Genomic DNA, 22,788 nt, shown 5'->3' on the forward strand with positions numbered 1-22,788 from the left:
CCCACTTGAGGCCACTCTATTGTACACCATTCTATTATACAATATACCCTTAGTCGAAACTCCACTCTGTGCCACTCCACTATATGCTATTCCACTCTACACCACTCCACTGTATGCCAAAGTAGTATTCGCCACTCTACTGTACACAGCTCTACTGCATGTACTACACTGTGCACTTTCTGACCCCTAGCAATGTGTTTGCGACCCCTAGATTGAGAGGTGAAAAGTCAGTGCAAAGGACACAGTGGCAGCACGGTTGGGACTCCTTTCTCTTTGTTTCCATTAATTTTTTATTACACTAATAGTAAATAATGTTTAATTATTCACTACTACTTTAATTTAAAAAATGGAGTACGATTAGCTGGAATATGGCCTCCCTGGCAGCTGTGGTAAGTAAACAAATGTTTTTAAATGTATGTTGTGTGTGTGTGCTTGAGGCTGAGTGTGTGTTTATGTGAGAATGTGTGTGGATGTGTGCAGGTGTAAGAATGTGTATATGAGTGAAATTGAAGGTCAAAGGGCGTGTGATGTCACTTCCGCCACCCCTGGCATTTTGGTAAATTGAAGTTCATGTGTAAAGCTACCATTTACATTTGTTGTACTTATGAAACACTCTATGCAGATATCTTGGAAGCAATGAAATCAGAGGCCATGCTTGTAGTGCTAAGTCAACATAAATAACACAAAGGAGTGACTCCAGGAATGACAGAAACCCGTTGTTTGCAACAGTGCAAGGCATTCAGGCTGTAACATATGGAGTCAACCTGAGAGTAACATAATCTCTGGTCCTGGTGGTAGTACCAAATCACCAAATCAAGTCAACACAGGATCAACAGAAAACTAAACCCTAAGGCATTGTTAAGCCACTGGGGTATACCATTATGTCTAGGCGAGTAAGACAGACCCATCTTTGTAGATGATCTGTGGCATAATGTGAGAATTATTGAATTATTTGGCAGACAGAGTAGTCAGCTGAGGTGACATCTAGTAGTATGTGTAGGAGGAATGCGGTAATTGTAAAGGCAGTGAGGAAATCAGAGGTGAAAGGACAGGAGTCATGGCAAAAAGGAATATGAGGATATAGCCTTATGTCCAGCTCATAAATACTATTCACCCCATAGTCAGAGCTGGCAGTGCTTGACATATTTCAGACTATGCTTGCCAGGGTCCTCACAGGAATAGCAGAGATATCACTTATGGCATGCACAGGTTTCAGTAAGCGATTATGAATGCAAACTACAGTCTCCAAGTGTGACATGAGGAAACACCCATGGCTTACAATGGTCACAGGCAAGCAGATAAATGCCCAGGAGTGGCAAAGGGGTCACAGGTCACATGCACTGGTTAAATGCAGCCAGGATAAATACCAAATACAAACTCCGGAAGGCCGGGGGGCTAGAACATGGCATGCCCTGGTTACAGTTTTGCCTCATGCTGGAATTCCAAGTGATGTCATGTACCTTTAGGCTCTTTGGGTTTCTCTGGGTGGAGAATGTGGCAGAAGGACTGAGCCGAGCATAGATGAGCACCCTTTTCTAGTGGGGACCATTGGTCTATGCTACCAATCTACTTGAACTTGATATATCTTTACTTTTGCTTTAGGTCTACTAGGGTTTTATCCGTGTATACCAAGCCACTCCACATTACCGATGGTAGTAATATCATCTGGTAGTCTTGTCATAAGAGGAGAAACCACAATCCAAAATCACTTTTATATTCCTACGTCTATATTTAATATAGCCCATTTGAGAAAATTAATGAGTAATCACAAACATATATTAAAATATTATCAGATATTCAAGTTAAGAAAATTTGACTATTGTTATTTGTGTTCATTTAATGCTACTAAAGCTGGATATTCATTCAGTTATAAATATCAGTTTAAAAAAATCCTCATGCTACACAAAGACACATTTACACCAGCGATAAATTTTTGCTAAAAAGCAAATCTGACATGATTTGACCATTATCAGCAAAGTGCTCATATAGAACGTTAACATAAAATACAAATAAATAATACTTGTCTGCAAGACGTCTAGGAAGCCTTGCTGTTGCTGTCACTCTGCCCACAGGGACTACGTGTCCCAGACTTCTTACTGTCAAGGAGGAGGGGATCACCCTGGTGTCCCCGTGCAGCATGCCACATATCACACAACCACCTCCCACGGGCCATACAGGGAGCATTGTTGGTGCTGCCACTCTGCCCACAGAGTATAAATATCCCAGACTTTTCACTGTCAAAGAGGAGGGGGCCCACTTGGTTTCCCAGGACCATACGCTATGTAGTGCCCAACCACTTCCCACAGTGCAGGATTTCCAGAGAGCCTTGATGTTGCTGCCACTCTGCCAACAAGGACTGCATGTCCCAGACTTCTTACTGCCAAGGAGGAGGGTCTCCATCTGGTTTCCCTGTACCGTGCACTATATAGCGCCCAGGCACCTCCCACGGCGTGAGATGCGTGCGGGCCATGCCTGGATGAAGACCAAGCCAAAGGTGTGCCCGTCTGGTGCCTGTCATCACCAGAAAGAACCAATTCAGGGGCACCCCACTTGGCTTTTGCTTCAACCTTTTACATCTGTCTACTACATGATGGATTGATTCCTGCTTGCTACTCGCTCCACAACTCGAGATGAGAAATACCTGCTTCAACTGAAGTTAGCGAGTCCCTCGCATGCCTGCTTTCTTACCCGATTGCTGACTTGTTTGACCCCTACTTCTTGTTCCTCAGCCCCCACTGGTTGCTGTGGAGCCATTCTGTCCTTAGGAGGAGGTGAACGGTATGACCCGTTTTCCTGAGTCGCGGTTTCCTTGCATGGGGATTTCACCTCACTGCCCCCATTCTCTGTGGGCCTGTGCCCTGGGATCTTGAAATGGTTTGCAAACTGCCATCCCCAACTAAGCTAAGCCTAGCACTTACCTTGTACTCTACCAAACCTAAAGTGGGCCCACGTTGAGAAGGGAAGCGTGAGAAGCAGTCTAGTGTGACGGTCTCTTTTTAGACTCATTCATTTTATTTCTATTTTACTTCTCCTTTGCAGGGTTTAAAGGGCAAAACTTGCTTATTTTATACCTCCTTGTTTAATCTAGTCTTTGAGTTTTGTCCTTCATTTTGTGCTGACTCTAAACCCCTCTGGACTGCTCTTAGATGCTGTTTTTGTCCTAGTGCTTCTCCTGTTCTTTCTCATTCTTCCGCTCCTCTTTTTTTTTTCTTTTGTTGCACCCGATTTGTTAGTAATTAAGAAAAGGTGTTCATAACTGGTATTTTCCTGTGATGTGGTCAGCATCTATTGCTTCCTTCTATTAAATGCACTTTATCTTATCTTTCTGTACTTATAGCTAATTTTAATATGCTGTTTTATATACTGTGGTTTATTGTTGCTTGGCTGTGGAGTTTTGAAGTTTCTTTATTCTTTTCTATTTCATTTCCTTGTTGAAAATAGGCAAGAGAAAAGCTGAAGAGGGCTCTCTTGGGCCTTGTAAGACCTATATCCCCCCAACCAATGCTGCTGAGAACTGCACCATAAGAGAGATTGGCACCTTAATTGACGAGGTGGAATCTCTTATTAGTGAGGGAAAAAAGGTGCCTCCAAAATCACCCATTTTTTTAATAAACCAAATAAAGGCCCTCACTCTGCCTTGCCTCCAAGGCATGCATCACCTATTCCTCCTAAATGCATCCAGGTACTGACTCCTACGGCACCAGTTTCTGCATTAATATGAATCCTGCATCCATTAGCTCTCCAATGATATGCAGTAATAGATATGTAGTTCTCCAAGAGCTGGATGCCAATCAAGGTACAGGTCACTCAAATCCCCCTGATCATGGTAGCAATCTTGCACCCCTTGTTTTGGATCATTTTTCAGTGCTAAAAATATGAAGCTGAAAGATGAGATATCTAATTTAAGATCTGTGGTTTCAAAACTACTCATATCAAAGAAGGTTACATGTTCCAGGCCTACCTTGAATAAAGGAGCTGTCACACTACAAAGGTGCCCATTAAAAGTCCCGACAGTCATCCCTGGCTACCTGCCAGACACAGTCCATTCGTATCAAATTTCGTTTTGGCATTTTGCCCTTGAGGCATTCACCAGCAACTGAAAGCAGTACCCATCCTCCATGATTGACTACAAACTACATCGGTATAAACACAAGTATATTGATCAGTTCACTTAAGTCTGTTTGTTAGAGCTATGCTGCTTTGTCACTTGCACTTTATTCAAATGCCTTGTTCCCCCTTTCTTTTACTTCATTTTACTTCTAAAACCGTGTTCTCTAATTACTGTGACAGATGACTGCTGCCAAATCTGTGTTTTGTATTTATCCTGTACTTTTATGGACTCATGGCCAAAATAAAGTTTTTTACTAGTACATGTCTGCTGTTCTGTGTGGATGCTAATTATAAAGAAGTGACAAACAGTACCATTTTAGATTTGCATATTTTACTGGCAGGACTTCCACCCCTTTGTTGTGATAACTGCTATTCACTTGATAAAAAGAAAGACATGTGATCTTGCATTGTCTTTATAATGATTGGGAGAGCGTATCACAGACGTCTATGGGTTATTAAAATTTTTTTAGCAGTTGTTCTCCCATTAATTAACATCATAGAATGATGCTGCCTCACTGTCCATAAAACCTCCCTTCAGCAAAGAAGACAGGCCTTGCTGCATGCTTCGAAACCAGCGCCAACAACACCAAGGAACCTTTCAACATCGTTAAGGAATTCTCCAACCTGGCTGCCAGCGAAAACAACATCAGACCCTCACAGGAGCTGTGAGACAATTTCACCCACTTCTTTCATGACAAGATCGCAACCATATACAGAAACTTTGAACCCCAACCCACACTTATAGTCTTCCTCAACAGATATGCCACCACCGTACCTGTCACGAACCACACACTGACCAACTGGAACACCCTCTCCACCCAGGACATCACCTCCACTGTGAAATCTATCCACTTGGGAGCTCCCACAGACCCATGCATGCACCCCATCTTTAACCTTGGAAACCAAATGATCGACCAGGAACTCACCATCCTGCTCAACTTCTCTATCATCACTGCAACATTTCCCGATGTCTGGAAACATGTCGGTCAGACCACTGCTTAAAAAAATCTCAGTTGACCCCAGTGAACCCAAAAACTACCCCCCAATCTTTCTGCTCCCAATCCCAGCATAGGTATTGGAAAATATCATCAACAAGCAACTCATGAAATACCTGGAGCAGAACAAGCTACTTGATGCCTCCCAATCCAGCTTCTGCAGCAATCACAGCACCAAAACTGCCCTGATCGCAGCCACCGAGGACATCCAAACCCTTCTTGACTGAGGAGAAGCAGCAGCTTTAATCCTCCTCGACCTCTCAGCAGTCTTTGACACCGTATCACATCACATGCTGATTAAAATACTCCACCACATCAGCATCCAATAGGACGCATTGAGATGGATCATCTCCTTCCTCAGTGGAAGAACCCAGAGGATCCACCTCTCACCTTGCACCTCTAAACCCAAGGATATCACCTGCACTGTCCCCCTGGGCTCATCCCTCAGCCCCAGCTCTTCAATGTATATATATGACCCCACTGGCCAACACTGTCAGATTCCATGGTCTCAACATAATTTCCTATGCAGGTGATACCCAACTTACTCATCGACGACCCCTCCACCACCAGAACCAACTTCCACAAGTGTATGATGAGCATCGCTGACTTAATGAAGAATAACTGCCTACAACAGAACACAGATAAGATGGAAGTACTGATCTTTGGCAAGAGCAGCAACACATCAAATGACTCCTGGTGGCCATCAGACCTAAGACCCACATCCACTCCCTCCAACCACACCAGAAACATCGGAATCATCATGGACAACAAGCTCACCATGAAATCACAGATCAACGCCATCTCCTCAGCCTGCTTTCTCATTTTGCACATACGACGTGAGATCTTCAAGTGGCTACCCCTACACATGAGACACACTGTGACACAGGCCTTCATCACCAGCTGACTAGACTATGGCAACGCCCTCTATGTACAAATCGATTCCCACCTCCTACAGGGACCACAGACCATACAGAACGGTACATCCACACTCATCCTTGGCCTTTCCCGACGAACCCATATTACACCCCACCTCAGGCAATTCCACTGGCTCCCCGTACAGAAGAGATGCCATTTCAAGCTGCTGACCCACCCACACAAGGCTCTACACAACAAAGGACTCGCGCACATTAACCACTGCCTGAACTTCCACCAACCAATGAGAAGCCTACGCTCTGCCTCCCTTTCACTTGCCCAGACCCTCCGCATCTACCGAAGCGGAAGTGGAGGACACTCCTTCTCTCATATCACAGCAAAAAACTGGGACAGCCTCCCCACACACCTCCAGACTATCACCTCACTGCCGGAATTCCAAATGGCCTTCTAGACCTGGCTGTTCAAATAAGACTCTGGGCCTGCAAGCACCTGGATACCCTATGGGGTGAATAGTCATGCATTATAAATCCTCATTGATTGAATATGCCTTATCTATAGGATTTAGTAGAATTCCTGTAACTGAAGAAAAAAATCACTGGTCTAAACAATACCAAAATCCAAAAAATGCTGAAACTGCCCAATTTCATGTGCATTTTGGGTTACTTAAAACAACTTAAAAAAAATTCTTTCTAAAAGGCATGCCTTTTAAACTTTTCAGAGGATTAAAAATAATGACTCTTAAACTGCGTACACGATTGCTGTGATTATATCATAAGGCATGCATACTCTTTAAAGGCAGTGAAGCATTAATTTTGGTTGAAGTATAAAAGCTGTCAAATGCCATTCTGATGAAGACGTTTGTGTGAAAGCAATAACAATGGCCGTGTACCAAGTGTGCTCGAGCAAGTGGAATTAGTAGTAGTAGCAGAAAAAAGCAGTTGTTTGTTAAACTATACAATACTGTCACAGTAGTGTCTTGCGAGATTTAGAACAGAACCTTTATTGCTCCCCGAGGACTATGCATCAGTGTGATGTAATTGCTAGAATAGGATATAATGAACATTTAGTTTAGAATGTCGAAGTTCATAGGTACATGCAGAGGAATAAACACATGTGAGTCCCTGCTCTGTGTGTAGTTTAGTCATTCAGTGGATACCAGACTCTACAACTGGCGAAGAGATAGGAGTTAGGAGTTAAAGAACCCAAAGAAGAAGGTGAACTTCTGGAAAGCTTACCTTTGTCTAAGCAAACTGCTTGTGCATGCCACATGTGCCTTTGTTGAAGTGCTGAGTGGACGATTGGCATATGTGGACTCAAACAGCAACTTCAGCCGGTGTAAAGTGTATGAATGGACAGAGGGCTTCATGGAAAAGTCTACGCATCATTGGTCATGAAACTATGACCAAGATCTTACACAAAGGAAAATATAGGTATACAGTATACAGAGCATTAACACTGAAGGCAGATTCAACCAGTTTTACAAAGTGCAGATAAAGACAATTATCACATACCAAATAACGCTGGAAGGCAGAGATAAACCAGGTGTACGAAAATGCAAGCTGAAGTGTAAAAAGAGTCTGATAAGCAGAGTCATCATACCACAGTTGACGGTGGCCCCAAGAGAAATGCCTAGGGTTGTGCTAACAGAGTGGTCCATATCCACAGCAGCAAGAACTTTGGCAGAAAGCCACTCTGCTGATGGAGGCCATCAAGGACAACCCTGGCACTGGCCTTTCAAAGGGCCAAGATAAGGACCTGAATGTGACAGATCCTAATTTCTGGTCAAGCAAGCCAGGGAGAGCTCAGACCACTGTGTCTGCCAAACAGGTGAACAGTTATTATGCTCCCACCTTCCTGAAACCACCACTACCTTTCGAAACTGCCAAAAGGCAAAATATTGGTGATAGATTGACTGCTCAGTTAGAGACAGTTGAAGATTTAATTGATGCACTAGAAGAGACTGGTAATAGGAAGACTAATAAATATCTCAAAAATCTTGCAGGTGATGGTGTAGAAGAAGTCATAAAGAAAATGCCAAGAAATTATGAAGAAGTCATGTACCTTAAGATTGAGAATGCATTAAATCTGAAGTTGAATCCAGTACCAGACGTTGATTATCAACAACGTGTTTTCAGTCACAAATGTCAAAGAGTTGGTGAAAAAAGTCAATGAATTCATGGAAAGACTTGACATTCTCTTCAAACACTGTGAATTCAATTAATTAAATGACGAAGGAGCCATGCGGCTTTGAGTGATCAATGGATGCATGTCCAGTTCATTCAAACGATGACTGCTGAGAGAAACTCTTAGCCTGGAGCAAGCATTGATGGATGCCAGAGCTGAGGAACGTGCTGAGAGACAAGCTGCCGACATGGAGGCACCTGGAACGAGTCAGTCACAAGTGTGAAAAGTAAGTTGCAACAAAAGACTGAAGGACACAAAGTGACATCTACATGCAAAAAGAAGTTGTATTGCAGATATGGATTTGTGTTTCCATATGAAAGAAAGTGTCCCGCCATTGGTCAGATACGCAAAGGCTGTGGTAAAGAGAATCATTTTGTGATGATGTGCAGAGCCAAGGAAAAAGTAAGTGCATCACAGCGCAAATACCAAATGGCCAGAAGAAAGTTTCAGAAGCAACACAATGTCTACTTCAGAAAAATGTGCACATGTTAAACTGGTCACTTGTGAGGAGAAAAGTCAGTAAAAGAAAAGTTGACCTATCAAAGCAAAAAAATCACACACTCTCCAAAGATTACATTGAGCATAAATGGATGTTCAATACCTTTCATTATCGACAGTGGTGCATCAATAAATTTGATGTGTTAGAAATTGGGTCTCCAGTTTGCAGAGGTATGTACCCTATCCGAATAGGGACCACAATCCTAGTCAGGGTCTGTCACAATACAACCTAATTTACCCTGTGCTCACCCTCCAGTAGCTTGGCACAGAGCAAGCATGCTTAACTTACAAGGCAATGTGTAAAACACCACACCAGTTTAGGATAATAGATAATATGTATCTGAATAAAAAAAGACCAAAAGGACAAAATTCACAAATGCACAATTCCAGATATCAATGTTTAGATGAGTCTCAATCCTTAAGAGTAAGTGGTTGTAACCCTTTTAACACACAGCTCCTGTGTTGTGTCAAAAATAATGATGGAGAGAGCAGCAGAGGAGATATGTCGAAAAGTAAAGCTGTCCATCAGGTTTTCCAGCATGGTGAAGGTGATGTGTCATTTCTTTCCACGTGGCAAGATGATGTGTTGATTTCCAAGCACTCAGCCTTGGTTCCTCACTGCGATGCAGGGATATTTTGATGCCCAGGGATGATGCATGGAATATCCAAAATGTGTTGTGAAGTTAATTTGAACCAGCAGATGATGAAGCGATTTTTCAGCCAAGAGACAGGTGCTGTGTTGATTCTACAGGCGTTGCGTTGAATTTTGCAGGCATTGCATCGTTTTTCCTGCGCTGTGGATTATCTCCTCCAGATGAAGTCTTTAATGGTCCTGAGATTTCAGAACTAGGGGCAAGCTCAGTCCAGGCCCTTGGATAGCACTTGTGGGGGAAGGCAGTGTCCTTCCAGCAGAGTCAGGGGCCAGCAGGCAGCAGGGCAACAAGCAGGAGAGTACGCCTTTCAGTAAAGCAGTCCAGATAAGTTCATTGAGCAGCACAGCAGTCTGTCTGACAGAGTCCAGTTATAGGTGCAGAAGTGTCTGGTTTTAGGGGGTCACAGACCCAGTATATATACCCTATATATATACATGACTTTGAAGTGGAGGAAAACTTCAAAGAGTGGTTTTGAAGTGCACCCGTTCCCTTTTCAATGCAGTCTTGTCTGCCAGGAGATCTGTGGGGGTTATTAGTCCTTTGTGGGAAGTCAGGCCACTAGCCTTTGAAGTGTAATGGAGAGCCCCTCCACCCTTCCTGCACAGGAAGACCCATTAGTATGCAGACGAACGCAGATGCAGCTGAGTGTCCTGTGTTCATGGAGGTCTGGTCGGAATGCAAAAGGGGAGCGTTTAAGTCTTGGCAAGTAGTTTTAAATGCCAAGTTGAAGTGGCAGTGAAACTGCACACAGAGGCCTTGCAATAGCAGCCCACAGACATGGTTAAGGCACTACTTATGTGGGTGGCACAATCAGTGCTGCAGGCCCACTAGTAGCAGTTAATTTACAGTCCCTGGGCACATGTAGTACTCTTTACTATGGACTTATAGGTACATTAAATGTCAATTGGGAAGGAGCGAATTGTGCCTTGTTTAGTGGAGAGTACACTTTGGTCCTAAGCGAAAGGCACTAACAGGTCGGAAAATCAAACGAGCTACGTCTTGGGCAGTTTCACACAGCTTTCTAGTTTACCACACAAGGCCCTTGGCTCTCTCAGAGTTGAATGCCTATTTCAACTGGAATGCTTTTGAAAGGGGAAATACTTGCAAGGTGGATAATGAGGTCTTTGACGTTCCAGCTACCTTGGGTAGAATAGGGAGCAAGCCTCCAAGTCCTTGGAGTCGCTCTGGGGTTCAGTCCTTGGTTCCTTTTAACAGGGCTGAGGTCAGCAGGTGACAAGGCAGCTCAGCAAAGCAGGCAGCAGTTCCTTAGCACATAGCACCCTGTCCTATGGGCAACTTAGGGCCTAACCTTGGAGTGACTTATACGTAAGAAAAGGGGAGTTTAAGGCATGGTAAGAGGCTTTAAATGCAAAGTTAAAGTTGCAGAGAAACTGCGCACTGACCTGCAGTGGCAGGCCTCGTACATGTTTTCAGTGCTACTTAAGTGGGTGGCACAATCAGGACTGCAGGCACAACAGTAGCATTTAATTTACATGCCCTAGGTACATGGTATACCACTTCACAAGGGAAGTAAAAATAAATTAAATATACCAAACAGGTATAGACCAATGGTACCATGTTTAGAGGATAGATCACATGCACTTTAGCACTGGTTAGCATTGGTAAATTGCTCAAGATCCTAAAAGCCAACAAAAAGAAGGTCAGAAAAAGAGGAGGAGGGAGGCAAAACATTTGGGGCAATCCTGCCAAAAAGGGCAGGTCCTACAGTTATGATCAGTTTGAACTTGTAGAAAGCTGTCGATTCATTACAACTGTTTCAACAAACGCTGGTTTGTTTAGATATAAGAGACTTAGGGCAAGATGTAACAATGTTTTTGCCTGTCGCAAACAGAGAATTTAGCTGTTTGCGACGTGCAAAAAGCACTTTGCGATGCCCAATCCCCGTTTTGCGAGTCGGTAACCTGGTTACCGACTCGCAAAACGGGACTGTGAGTCGCAATTAGGAATGGGTGTTCCCCTTCCTAATTGCGAGTCGAAGTGTGATGCTGTATTGCTTTGTGACCGCGAACGCAGTCGCAAAGCAATCGCAGTTACCACCAGTGTGACACTGGTGGTAACCCCTTTGTGAATGGCATGGAAAACATTTTTTCAGACAAGGCAGTGGTCCTATAGACCACTGCCTGCTCTGAAAAATGAAACAAAAACGTTTCATTTTTTCGTTTTTTAATGCATATTGTTTTCCTTTAAGGAAAACGGGCTGCATTAAAACAAAAAAAAGTTATTTTTTTAAAAGCAGTCACAGACATGGTGGTCTGCTGTCTCCAGCAGGCCACTATCCCTGTGAGTGCTGCGAGTCTCAAGGAACACCGTCCTGCATTCTGAATTGCGAGTCGCAAATTGCGAGTCTCTCTGATGCGAGTCGCAAATGTGTACATCTGTCCCTGAGGGCATGATTTAGAATTTGATAGGGAGGTTACTCCGTCACAAACGTGATGGATATTCAATCAGCGTATTAGAGTTCCATTAAAGCTTATGAAACTTGTAACATGGTGGACATGATATCCGTCACATTTGTTACAGAGTAGTCCATCCACCAAATTCTAAATCAGGCCCTTAGTTTTGGTGTGTCATCACTTGCAAAACCTTTTTAAGACATCATACGATGCATCTATCAACCTGTTGTGAAATGCATTCAATTACAGTGCAACATATTAGTTTTAGGAGCTACTCAGAAGAACCATGATAAAGCCCACACACAAGTATGTCAATTACTCAAGGATGTAGTTTTAACCTTAAATGCAGACAAGTGTGAGTTCAAGAAGACAAACTTTAAATGCTTTGGCCATATCTATTCTGATAGGGGTATAACTCCTGATCCTGCAAAAGTAAAAGCTTTAACAAATGCTGAGCCCCCACAAGATGTTTCAATGGTACATTATTTTCTTGGAAAGGCCAATTACTGTTCAGGATACATAAAAGACTTTACCAATGTTAGTGCTCCATTACAAGAGCTAACGAAGAAAAAGGTTTCTTTCACATGGAGACGAAAATGTGAAAAAAGATTGAAGAGAAAAAAGCACGCCATTGAAAATATTATGGAAATGGCATACTTCAATGCAAAACTCCATACAGAGCTTGTGGTTGACGCTAGACCTGAAGAGTTAGGCGCTATACTTACAAAGCAGAGTTGATGCCCAAATGTAAGACCACATATTGTGGCCTATGCTACCAGAAGTTTGTCTCAAACAGATTCTGCTTACTCACAGCCTGAGGAGGAAAGTTTGGCTATAGTATGTGCTTGTGAGCATTTCCAAGTACTACTGTACGGAAAGCCTTTTATGCTAGTGATTGATCATCAAGCTTTGCTAACTATTTATGGCAATCCAAAAGCCAAGATGCCTCCTTGGATTGAATGATGGGATCTACGATTGTCAGAATAAGATTATATAATTGACAATCAACCAGGAAAGGATCAGAATACTGCTGACTACTTTTTGAGAGTGCCTATTCAAGGTCATGGTACTCAACGCAAAATTACTGAGACCTACATCAATTTCATTATCAAGTCAAGTACACCAGCTACTGTATATTTAGCCCAGATTGACATTGCCACGAGTCATGATAGTGACCTGCTGAAGTTAAAAGACATAATTACACATCAGTCATGGAATAAACACATTCTACTCCTCAATACCGATGGTGAATACCAAAAGTACAAGCATATTAAAAATGAATTGTTCATAAGTCAGGAAGGAGTTATTCTCTATGATCCTGATTCCAGAGAGTCTATGATACGAGGTGATTGAAGTTGCCTACAAAAGACATTGTGGCATTTTTGCTACAGAGATAGCTTTGTTTTCCATTATTAGATTAAAGAGTTAAAAAGGAACTCAAGGCCTGTCACAAATGCAATTGCCTTTCAAACAAAGCTACTCAACATCCTCTGAACATGAAAGAACTCCCTAAACATGCCTGGGAGAGAATAGCCATCAATTGAATTGGTTAATTTGATAATGGACATCATTTAATGGTGATTATAGATAAATATTCATGTTTCCTTTCATCAGAGATCTCCCATCCACAACATAAGAGCGCCAAGACTACATGAAGAGATTTTGTTGTCCCATGTTTCTACATGCATATATATTTGTGTCTATGTCCAATAATTTTCTTTAAAAAATGTAATTTTACATTTAACAGAGGGTGAGATGTCTTGCATGATTTAGAATGGAACCTTTCTCGCTCACCGAGGACTCCATACCAGTGTGACATAATCGTTTTGGTGAAGAACGTTTGAGTTTACAGGTACATGCAGATAAATAAAGATGTGTGATTTACAGCTCCATGTGTGGCCTAGTCATTCAGCAGGTACCAGGCTGGGGAAGAAATACATTTAAAAATTCCTTTAAAATCCCCGGGCCACTCCAAAAAAAAAAAAAAACATTCCCACCACACAAGTTTCTTTCAAAAGTTACATGTCACATTAAGGTCTCATTGAATCAACCCTTGACATAATTGCATTTGTCTTAGAAACTGTTTTTAAAAAACATCTTAAGGATAAAAAGTATAAACAACCATTTAGCACATGAACAGAGGAGCTGCACATTCCTAATCCACATTTACATTTCCCGTCCCCATTCTCTATCATTATCTTTCCATCTCTCCATGCATCAACCGGGCTCTGGCCTACTCCAAATGTTTATAAGTGCTATACACATTGATGGCTTAGGTATATTGTTATGTTATATATTCTGTGTATTTGTAAAGTACACTATCACCCACAAGGGTATCCTGGTGATGAAATTCGATTGAAAGGGAATGTTGTTGGATTTTGTTCCTGACTCTGAGAAAAGTGGTTGACTTCTTTATACCAAGATATATCAAATGTCTATTTTTGAAATCCAGAGCACATCCCTCCTTTCACAGCTCTCCTTTAGTTCCTTTTTTGATAATTGTAACAAAATGCCCACTTTAAAATCCTTTAAATAAAAATGTTGTGCCTATTTAAACAATTGATCTCTTACATGTCTTGACCAACATAGCTCACTATCACATATTCCCTTAACACAGAATGAAGGTACTTTTAATTTACTAACAGTTAATTGTTTATGCCAGAACCGGAAACTGAGAGTTGATGCAACTGCTTGAATCACAGTACAAGACGAAAGATCTAAGATCTTTTTGAAACAACTGCTTTCCATTTCTCCCAATCATGGCTGAACCCAGACCCAAGATCTCCGCCTCATTTAATAATTGAGCCCTGCTAGACCTGACAGCCTTAGGGTGGTCACGCCTAACTTTTTGCCTGGTTACATCCACTTTTTAGATACTGTTTTGACTGGTTTTCAGACTCTGCGCACTTTACCACTGCTAACCAGTGCTAAAGTGGATATGCTCTCTCCCTTTAAGCATGGTAACATTGTACCATACCCAAATGGACTATTTAATTTTCTTATAAGTCCCTAGTAAAGTGCACTATATGAGCCCAGGGCCTGTAGATTAAATGCTACTAGTGGGCCTGTGACACTGCTTATGTCACCCACTTCAGTAGCCCCTTAACCTTGTCTCAGGCCTGCTGTTGCAAGGCCTGTGTGTGCAGTTTCTCTGCCAATTTGACTTGGCATTTAAAAGTACTCCCTAAGGTATGCCGTAGGTAACCCATAGGGCAGGGTGCTGTGTAGGAAAAAGGCAGGACATGTACCTATGTAGTTTACATGTCCTGGTAGTGTAAAACTCCTAAATTCATTTGTACACTGCTGTGAGGCCTGCTCCCTTCATAGGCTGACATTGGGGCTGCCCTCGTACATTTTTTGGATGGTAGCTGCTGATCTGAAAGGAGTAGGAAGGTCATATTTAGTATGGCCAGAATGGTGATATAAAATCCTGCTGACTCGTGAAGTTGGATTTAATATTACTATTTTAGAAATTAGACTTTTAGAAAGTGAGCATTTCTCTGCACTTCATTCTTTCTGTGCCTTACAATCCACGTCTGGCTGGGTTTCGTTGACAGCTCCTTGTGCATTCACTCAGACACACCCCAAACACAGGATACTCAGCCCCACTTACATACATATGCATTTTGAATGGGTCTTCCTGGGCTAGGAGGATGGAGGGCCTGCCCTCACACAAAGGACTGCCACCCCCCCTACTGGGACCCTGGCATACAGGATTGAACTGAAAGGGGACTTGGTGCACTTCTAAGATACTCTTTAAAGTCTCCACCACTACAAAGGCACATTTTGGTATTTAAACAGGTCCTCTGCCCCTTCCAACTCAGACACTTCCTGGAGAAGAAACTTGTAACCAGAACCTGCAGCCTGCCACGAAGAACTGCCTGGCTGCCCAAAGGACTCACCTGACTGCTTTCTGTGAAGGACTGCTGCCTTGCTGTTGCTCTGCTGCCTTAATGATCTCTGGCTGAGGTGAAGAAGTGCTCGCCAAGTGCTTGGATAGAGGTTGCCTCCTGTTCCCTCAAGTCTCAGGACCAAAAAGACTTCATCTCTACAAGAAGGACTCCTTGTGCGGCGAAATTCGATGCACAGCCTGCCAGAAATGATGCACGGCCTGCACCGCAGTGAAAATTTCACTGCACCTGATCCGGAACTGTGAAGCCCGACTTCGCAATGAGAAGATCAACGCAGCGCCAGCGTAGTGACCAGAAATTCAATGCACTGCCCACCGGAACGACACACAGCTGAACCGTAACGATGCAGTCTGACTTCCAGAGAGGAATTGACGCAGTGCCTGCCGTGCGGTAGAAAATTTGATGCAACGCCCACAGAATCAACGCAGCTCCTGTAACTTCGTCCTGCCAGCACAGGAAATCCACGCATCGTCCCCGGGGTGCCTGAAAACCCTGCAACCCGAACAAGATCCACGACCGGATATCGACGCACAGCCATCCCTGCGTGAAAACTAAACAACACATCACCGTGTGCGGCCTGAGAAATCTACGCACACCCCTTTGTTTCCACGCATCTTCGCCTCTGTGGCTCTTTGCAGAGATTTTTCACATGAACCAGGTACTTTATGCTTGAAAGAGACTTTGTTTGCTTCTAAAAGACTTAAGACAATTTATATCACTTTTCAGTGATGTCTCTACATTTACTTATTGCATCCTTGATCGTTTTGACCTGCACTTATCCAGATAAATACTATATATTTTTCTAGAAACTGTGTGGTGTATTTTTGTGGTGCTATATTGTGTGATTGTATGATTTATTGCACAAATACTTTACACACTGCCTTCTAAGTTAAGCAGTCCTCAGTGCCAAAGCTACCAGAAGGTGGGCACAGGATAATTTGGATTGTGTGTGACTTACCCTGACTAGAGTGAGGGTCCTTGCTTGGACAGGGGGTAACCTGACTGCCAACCAAAGACACCATTTCTAAAAAGCCCCATAAATAATTAAGGGGAGACATTGCTTTATATGCTGTGAGCCCAGGTTTAGTTGAAGGATCCTGAAGTCCCTTTTAAATTTCTTCAGCCCCCCACTCGACCGTAGAATGCAAGTTTTTACAAACTTTTAGGTGCATCTTCCATTATTGGTCACTACTGAATTTCATACCTGGAGATATAAAGGGCGAGGCATTCTTCACAACCATTTCTCAAATCCTCCACTTTAATTTTTTCTCTATTACCCATGTATTTGTTTTTACGGTCTTAAATATTTATTGTCCTGGTAATACCTAATGAATGGAATCCAATTTTCTTTACAAACCCATCTGCATGACATCCAGAGCTGCCAAATTGTCTGCTTATAGTATAGTATCAGGTCTGCAAGATACAATGCAAACAATGTTGGGCCAAAACTCACCCCGGGTGTAAGCTGATTTTAATTAAAAATTTACGGGATAGCGTGCCTTTATTATCTAGTGTTACCTTAGCCCAATTCTCTTGATGTAATTCTTTTAACACTGCCATTAGGATGCAAGGAATGTTTAAACTACTTACGTTTTCCAAGGAATAGTTGATCTTCATAATCAAAGTAGTGTGGAAATCAATGTAACAGCAAAATAGATGACCTCTTGTTTTCATTGCTTTTTGGTCCATCACCCAAAAGCTAAAACAGAGGTCCATCTTCGAGTCCTCTTCTTTAAAACACCCTTGTCCTATCGGAACGAAGTTGTGGACCTTAATCCAAACCGTAAAATATTCCAATAGAGATTTCAAGTAAATTATTACACCTACATCAAGTAAGCTAATATGAGAGCAATGTTCAAGTTTAGAGGGACAAACCCTTTTTAAAAATTGCCTTACTATAGTGCCTTTTCAACTACAGGGTAAAGAACCCAAGATGGTAAATGTCTTGAAAGTTCTACAAAAAAACCTAGCCCACCAATTTATGTTGGTTTTGATACCAAGTGCCGGCAGGTTATCTGGACCTGTTGTCTTACACAAGTTGAGCATAAAGATTATCTTTTTATGGAATTTCCTGACAAATTGGAGAATAATCAGGCATAACCCAACCCCACTCAATATCTCATTTTCAGTTGCATAAATTGTAGACAGGCAGCTGATCCAGTCATTCTCGGAGAGCCTTTGAATTTAGGGCTCTTTGATTTTTATATGACCCTATTTTAATGCATTTTCAAAACATTTTCCTATCTTCCTCTCACATCACAGATTACATTTCCCTTCCGGTCTGTTTTATGAAGGAGCCTATTGTTCTCTTAATTAGTGCAGCATTTGCCCCTCATTTTTTCTCAGCTTTCTCAGTTTCCTCTACAGAGCCTGACAGTGAGAATTAAATCAACCAGAGGTGTTTTCAATCTCTCTTGTGTATCTCCGGTTACATTTTTCCTAAGATCTATGTGCAAGCAGTCAATAGTTTTTTTTGTAATATTGTAGAGTACCAGTCTATTCAACCTTGTTGTTTCCAATCCCCAATGTCCAGTTCCATGGAAAGCTGAAACTGGGCTAATAATGCCAACTAATTTTCATCTGCATGTGATACCAGGCATTTAGGGTAACTAATTTGTACAGGTAACATGTGTTCCCTTTCCCTCATTTTTAAGTTGAATCTTATTGAAAATGGCCAATGGTTGCTGCCTTTTAAATTTAGCACCCTGAGTTTTTACACAGTTTAAAATCCCAGTATTGAGAGAATGCATAATTGACTAGTCCTTTCTGATTGCCTTGAGAGAACGTTTGTTTAAGTGGCAGTCTCCATTTGCACCTTGAGACTGATAAATCCCCCTTCCACTAGAATTTTTGGCATTTCCTGTGCAATTTTTATATTACCACATTTGGAAATACAGCTAATGATATATTCTATACAGCAAGCATATCTCCACATTCAGTATTAGCCAGAGCTGGATTCAGGCACATAACTAAAACTTTTTTTTTGTACATAGAACATAGATTACATAAATTCACCAACAATATCCTTTCACTATGCATAACATTTATATCTATTTTCCTTGCACTTCCTTGCAGAGATTTGCATTCTATTCATAGTAGTTCTATTCCTTTAGCAATTGCAGTTACTACCAGGGTAACTAGGCCTCTAGAAGCCCTCCCAGTTGTTAAATGATGGGCTTCTGAGCAGATTTCAGCAAATCCTTCAAATGCAAACCGTTCCCCAGGTAGCCAAGTTTCTTAAAACAGATCATTACATTTTCAACTAAAACATTTTTAAAACAGTCTAATCATAACCACCTTTTCAGACCATGTTTATCCATGGAGAAAACTTCTAGGTTATCTGGAGAGCACTCATCCTGATCTATATTGCTAAGCCTAGACAAACATTCTTTCTTAAAATTGCAGAGTGCGAAAAATGATTGTGGCACTAAAGGTCTTGGTCTGACTTAGCATTATCATTTTGTGGGATGGGTATTCTTAAATTCTTGTGACCAAGACCCACTGTTTGTTTTTTGCACCTTCCAAGACTGTTCAACCAGAGATAGATTGATCTGATTGCTGCTCCAACCTGTGTGATTATTAAGGAACACATTTTACATCTTTATCTCAAGTAACTTTTGATAGACTACCTTTAGACCATGTCAATTTAAATCTCTCTCTCTGCATTCAATGTTTATTTTTTACCAGCATTGAGTAGAAGCCTACTTTTAGCACTTCCCTACCCTCATTATTATTAATAAAGGCTACCAGTTTTAGACCTTTAGTGGAAATAGCTTACAATGCAAGACAATTATGAAATGCTTGGAGAGGATTAATGGTCTCCATTTTTTAGTTTTTTCCCTGATCTGACAAGTGTGGAAACCTAAAAATCCATATATGTCCTCCAAACCAATTTTTGATGTTTTAGTCCCATTCCACTGTACAAAGAGAAAGAAAACCCTTCCCCCTTCTCTTGTGATGTGATATCACTTCCCTTAACTCACTTTCACTATTCTTTAAGTTGTTTCTGTGTCTTTGGTTTTTATAGTGAATTTATAGTGCTTCTAGTTTGATCTATTTTATCTAATTTACCCCCAAGGACTGTTTTACTTCCTAATACACACATTTCTCCTGTCACTCACATCAAAGCTAAGGGATTACTATTTGATCTATTGCTAAATGCTGATCCCTTTTCTACAATTTTTACTCTATTCCTTTGCTTCCCAAGCTATCTGCAGATATCACCTTCCCTTAACAGAAGCTTTGTGGGGTCTTCTATTGTAGACACAGAACTCCAGTAGCCGTATTGCTCACCTCTTCTTTTTATGAGCATCTAGAGATATAAGCTGAGTGGGAAGTAACAACTTTTACCTCTTAGCTGAAGCACTTGCACAATTTTCCTCACCTTCTAATTGAGTTGGTACTGTATACAGGAGTTGATTTGACTAAGTTCTTGAGCAATGTTACCCAGAAGACCAGTCTGCATTTCCTTACTATTGTTTTTTAAGACAATAGCTTTAGGGATTCCTTGCAAGTTTTTGTGCACTAAAAGCAACACATCCAACACTGGTGGTGGAGCTGTTGCAGCTGTTTCTGTAGCATGCAAAGTATGTTGACATTCTTGATCCACTGGCACACTGCCTTCAACAAAACTTGATTTTGAGAAGTCCTGTCTTCCAGTTTCTTTAGAAAGATCACTGCATAATACTGTGCCCCATCTCTCCTCTTTACTATAACCACCACCCTCAGCTAAAATCGATTTTTGAAGCTCAATTTGAGATAACATTGGAGAAGAGGCGAAGCAAAGCCCTGGAAGATCTGACAAGAAAACTGATTGATAAATCCCCTGAATTTTATCCTCCCAAAATTATCATGCCCTTTTCCTGGAAAAAAACATCCTGATTTCCTAGGGGCCAGACATATGGGCTTCACACCCATTTTTTGCTTAAAATATTCATCTACAACTTTCGTATTCAAGATGCTAAATGAATGACTGTGCTGGAGTCTTAAATAGAAACCCCTCCACTTGCAAGGTGCTTTGGTGAGGTGATAATATTGAGATGATTTATATTGCCTTTGTTGTTAATAATGTTTAACTGCTCACTGCTTCCCTTGCCAGTTTTTCCAGACTCTAAAATCCCTTGACCTATTCCTTTCCCTTCCTTAACATATCATTCTTTTTCACCCATTTCTTTCTGAAATACCTGATTGATTATTCTTCTTCTTTCAGAATGATAGTAACTTTTGGTAGGATTTAAAAGGGTGTTTTGGACATGCCTGAAGACAGCTGTTTTATGGAGCACTTGAGATTGGTACTGAAGTACCTGCAAAAGAAACAACTGAATGATGGCCCTGTATTAATACATATTATCCATATTCACTGGATTGACATCCATGCATGTGATGCTGATTTTATGCTGATTGGACGCTGATTAAGGTGGATAACAATCTGTCCCTGAAAAAGGAAATGCAGAGAAACACTAACCTCCTTCTTCACTGTTGTACTGCTTTCCACTTCCACCCTGCAGAACAAATCCTTATTTACCAAGTATTTACCTTGATATGTAGCAAACTGTCCAATATGCTGGCTACCCCAACCGCCCTCGGTGTCAGCTCACATGCTGAGCTGCAGGCCAATCCTCCACCGGCTCCTCAAGGGGGAGGCTTTGTGGTGTGCAGGCTTTGTGGAATGGGAGGCAGCTGAGACCATCAAAAGGAAAATACTGTGTTATCTTTCTTAAATTTAAAGTATTTCTGCCAATTTCCAAGGTACAATTTCATGCTCTGACCCCCAAGACCAACCTCATACTCATGTGTGGGTGGGCTGCCTATTTAGCTGGTTGCTGTTGCAAGGCTAGTTACAGAGGGCAGGAATGAGCACAGCATATGCATAATGTAGATTTGAGGACAGAGGCCAAGAGGAGCTCATGGGAGGGAGCTTTGCTCCAGGTTGACCCCCAGTTTATGGGTTCTTGGGGTGTGCTTGAGCAAAAAGCTCTTTTTGCCACAGGTGTACAAAACAACTTGTAAAAGAAACAGCAGGGGTGGTGTTATGTAAGTAGCTGCAGCAGCGCAACTAGCATATGTGCCTGCTTGTTGTGCCCACAGGGCACCTTGTTATTTCAAAAGAGTCCACAGACACTTGTGTTGTCCCTTCTGAAATACTGATAGTGCTGGTGCACATGTAGCATTAGCGCTATTGTGAAAGAACCTTTCCTCATTTGTATGGGTGACAACCCCATGTACCTTGGAGAATCACTTTGTCTCTGCTCCTGATCATTTTACGGGCATGAGCACTGAAGCAAACATGCCTGTAGGAAGTGCGCTAACAGTGTACCACAAAAAGTTGATAGTGTGCTCTCTGAGGAAACCCTTCTGGATGTAAAGGGGTCCAAGTCACTCTCTTCACCAGCCTGCAGGGAAATATCTGTCCCCTCTCTAAATTGCAGGGACGTTGCCATCTGCACAAAGAAAAATGGAGCAGCTTAGAAGAGGCTGCTCCGTATTTCAATAAATATGCTTGCCAAGGGTAGTGTGAATTCGCTGCTGCCTACGGGGCTGTGCTTTCATCATAATAGGGTGCACTAACCTGGTTTGCCCCAAACACATCTTTAGAAATGTGCACTATGGTGCAAATAAGGACAGTATTCCGTAGGTGTAATATGGGCCCATAAATTCATATCTATTTGTGCACCTGCGTAACGTACAAGTGAGGAAATAGCAGCATTTAGGATTGCAAATTCAGGGCAGAATGTCAGGGTGGGGATACATGCAAAACACTCGCAAACTCACAGATTGTTGGTAGTCATGAAAGAGGTTACATGTTTCTGTTAGCGTAATCATTTTAAATTTTGCTGCAATTCATTCTGTTTTTGATGTTCTTATCTGTGTTGGCCTTCAAAAGCTACCATACTTTTTTGGACACCTCGGGTCACCATTATCTACCAAATTTGCCATCAACACAGGACTAATTTAGAAATAATTTGCTCCTGTGTATCAGAGTAATTACCTTCACCCAGTATTTGATTTGATCACTAACTTGTGTGATTATAATCTAGTGGAATCAACAAAACTTTCCAACACTCAGCTCCAGAAGAGACCACATCAGATAGATATGAGGGTAAGTGCGGTAGAAAGATGGAAAGGGACAATAGGATAAGAGAGAAAACAG

The sequence above is a fragment of the Pleurodeles waltl genome, chromosome 5 (assembly GCF_031143425.1).
Source record: "Pleurodeles waltl isolate 20211129_DDA chromosome 5, aPleWal1.hap1.20221129, whole genome shotgun sequence".
NCBI classification, from domain to species: Eukaryota; Metazoa; Chordata; class Amphibia; order Caudata; family Salamandridae; genus Pleurodeles; species Pleurodeles waltl.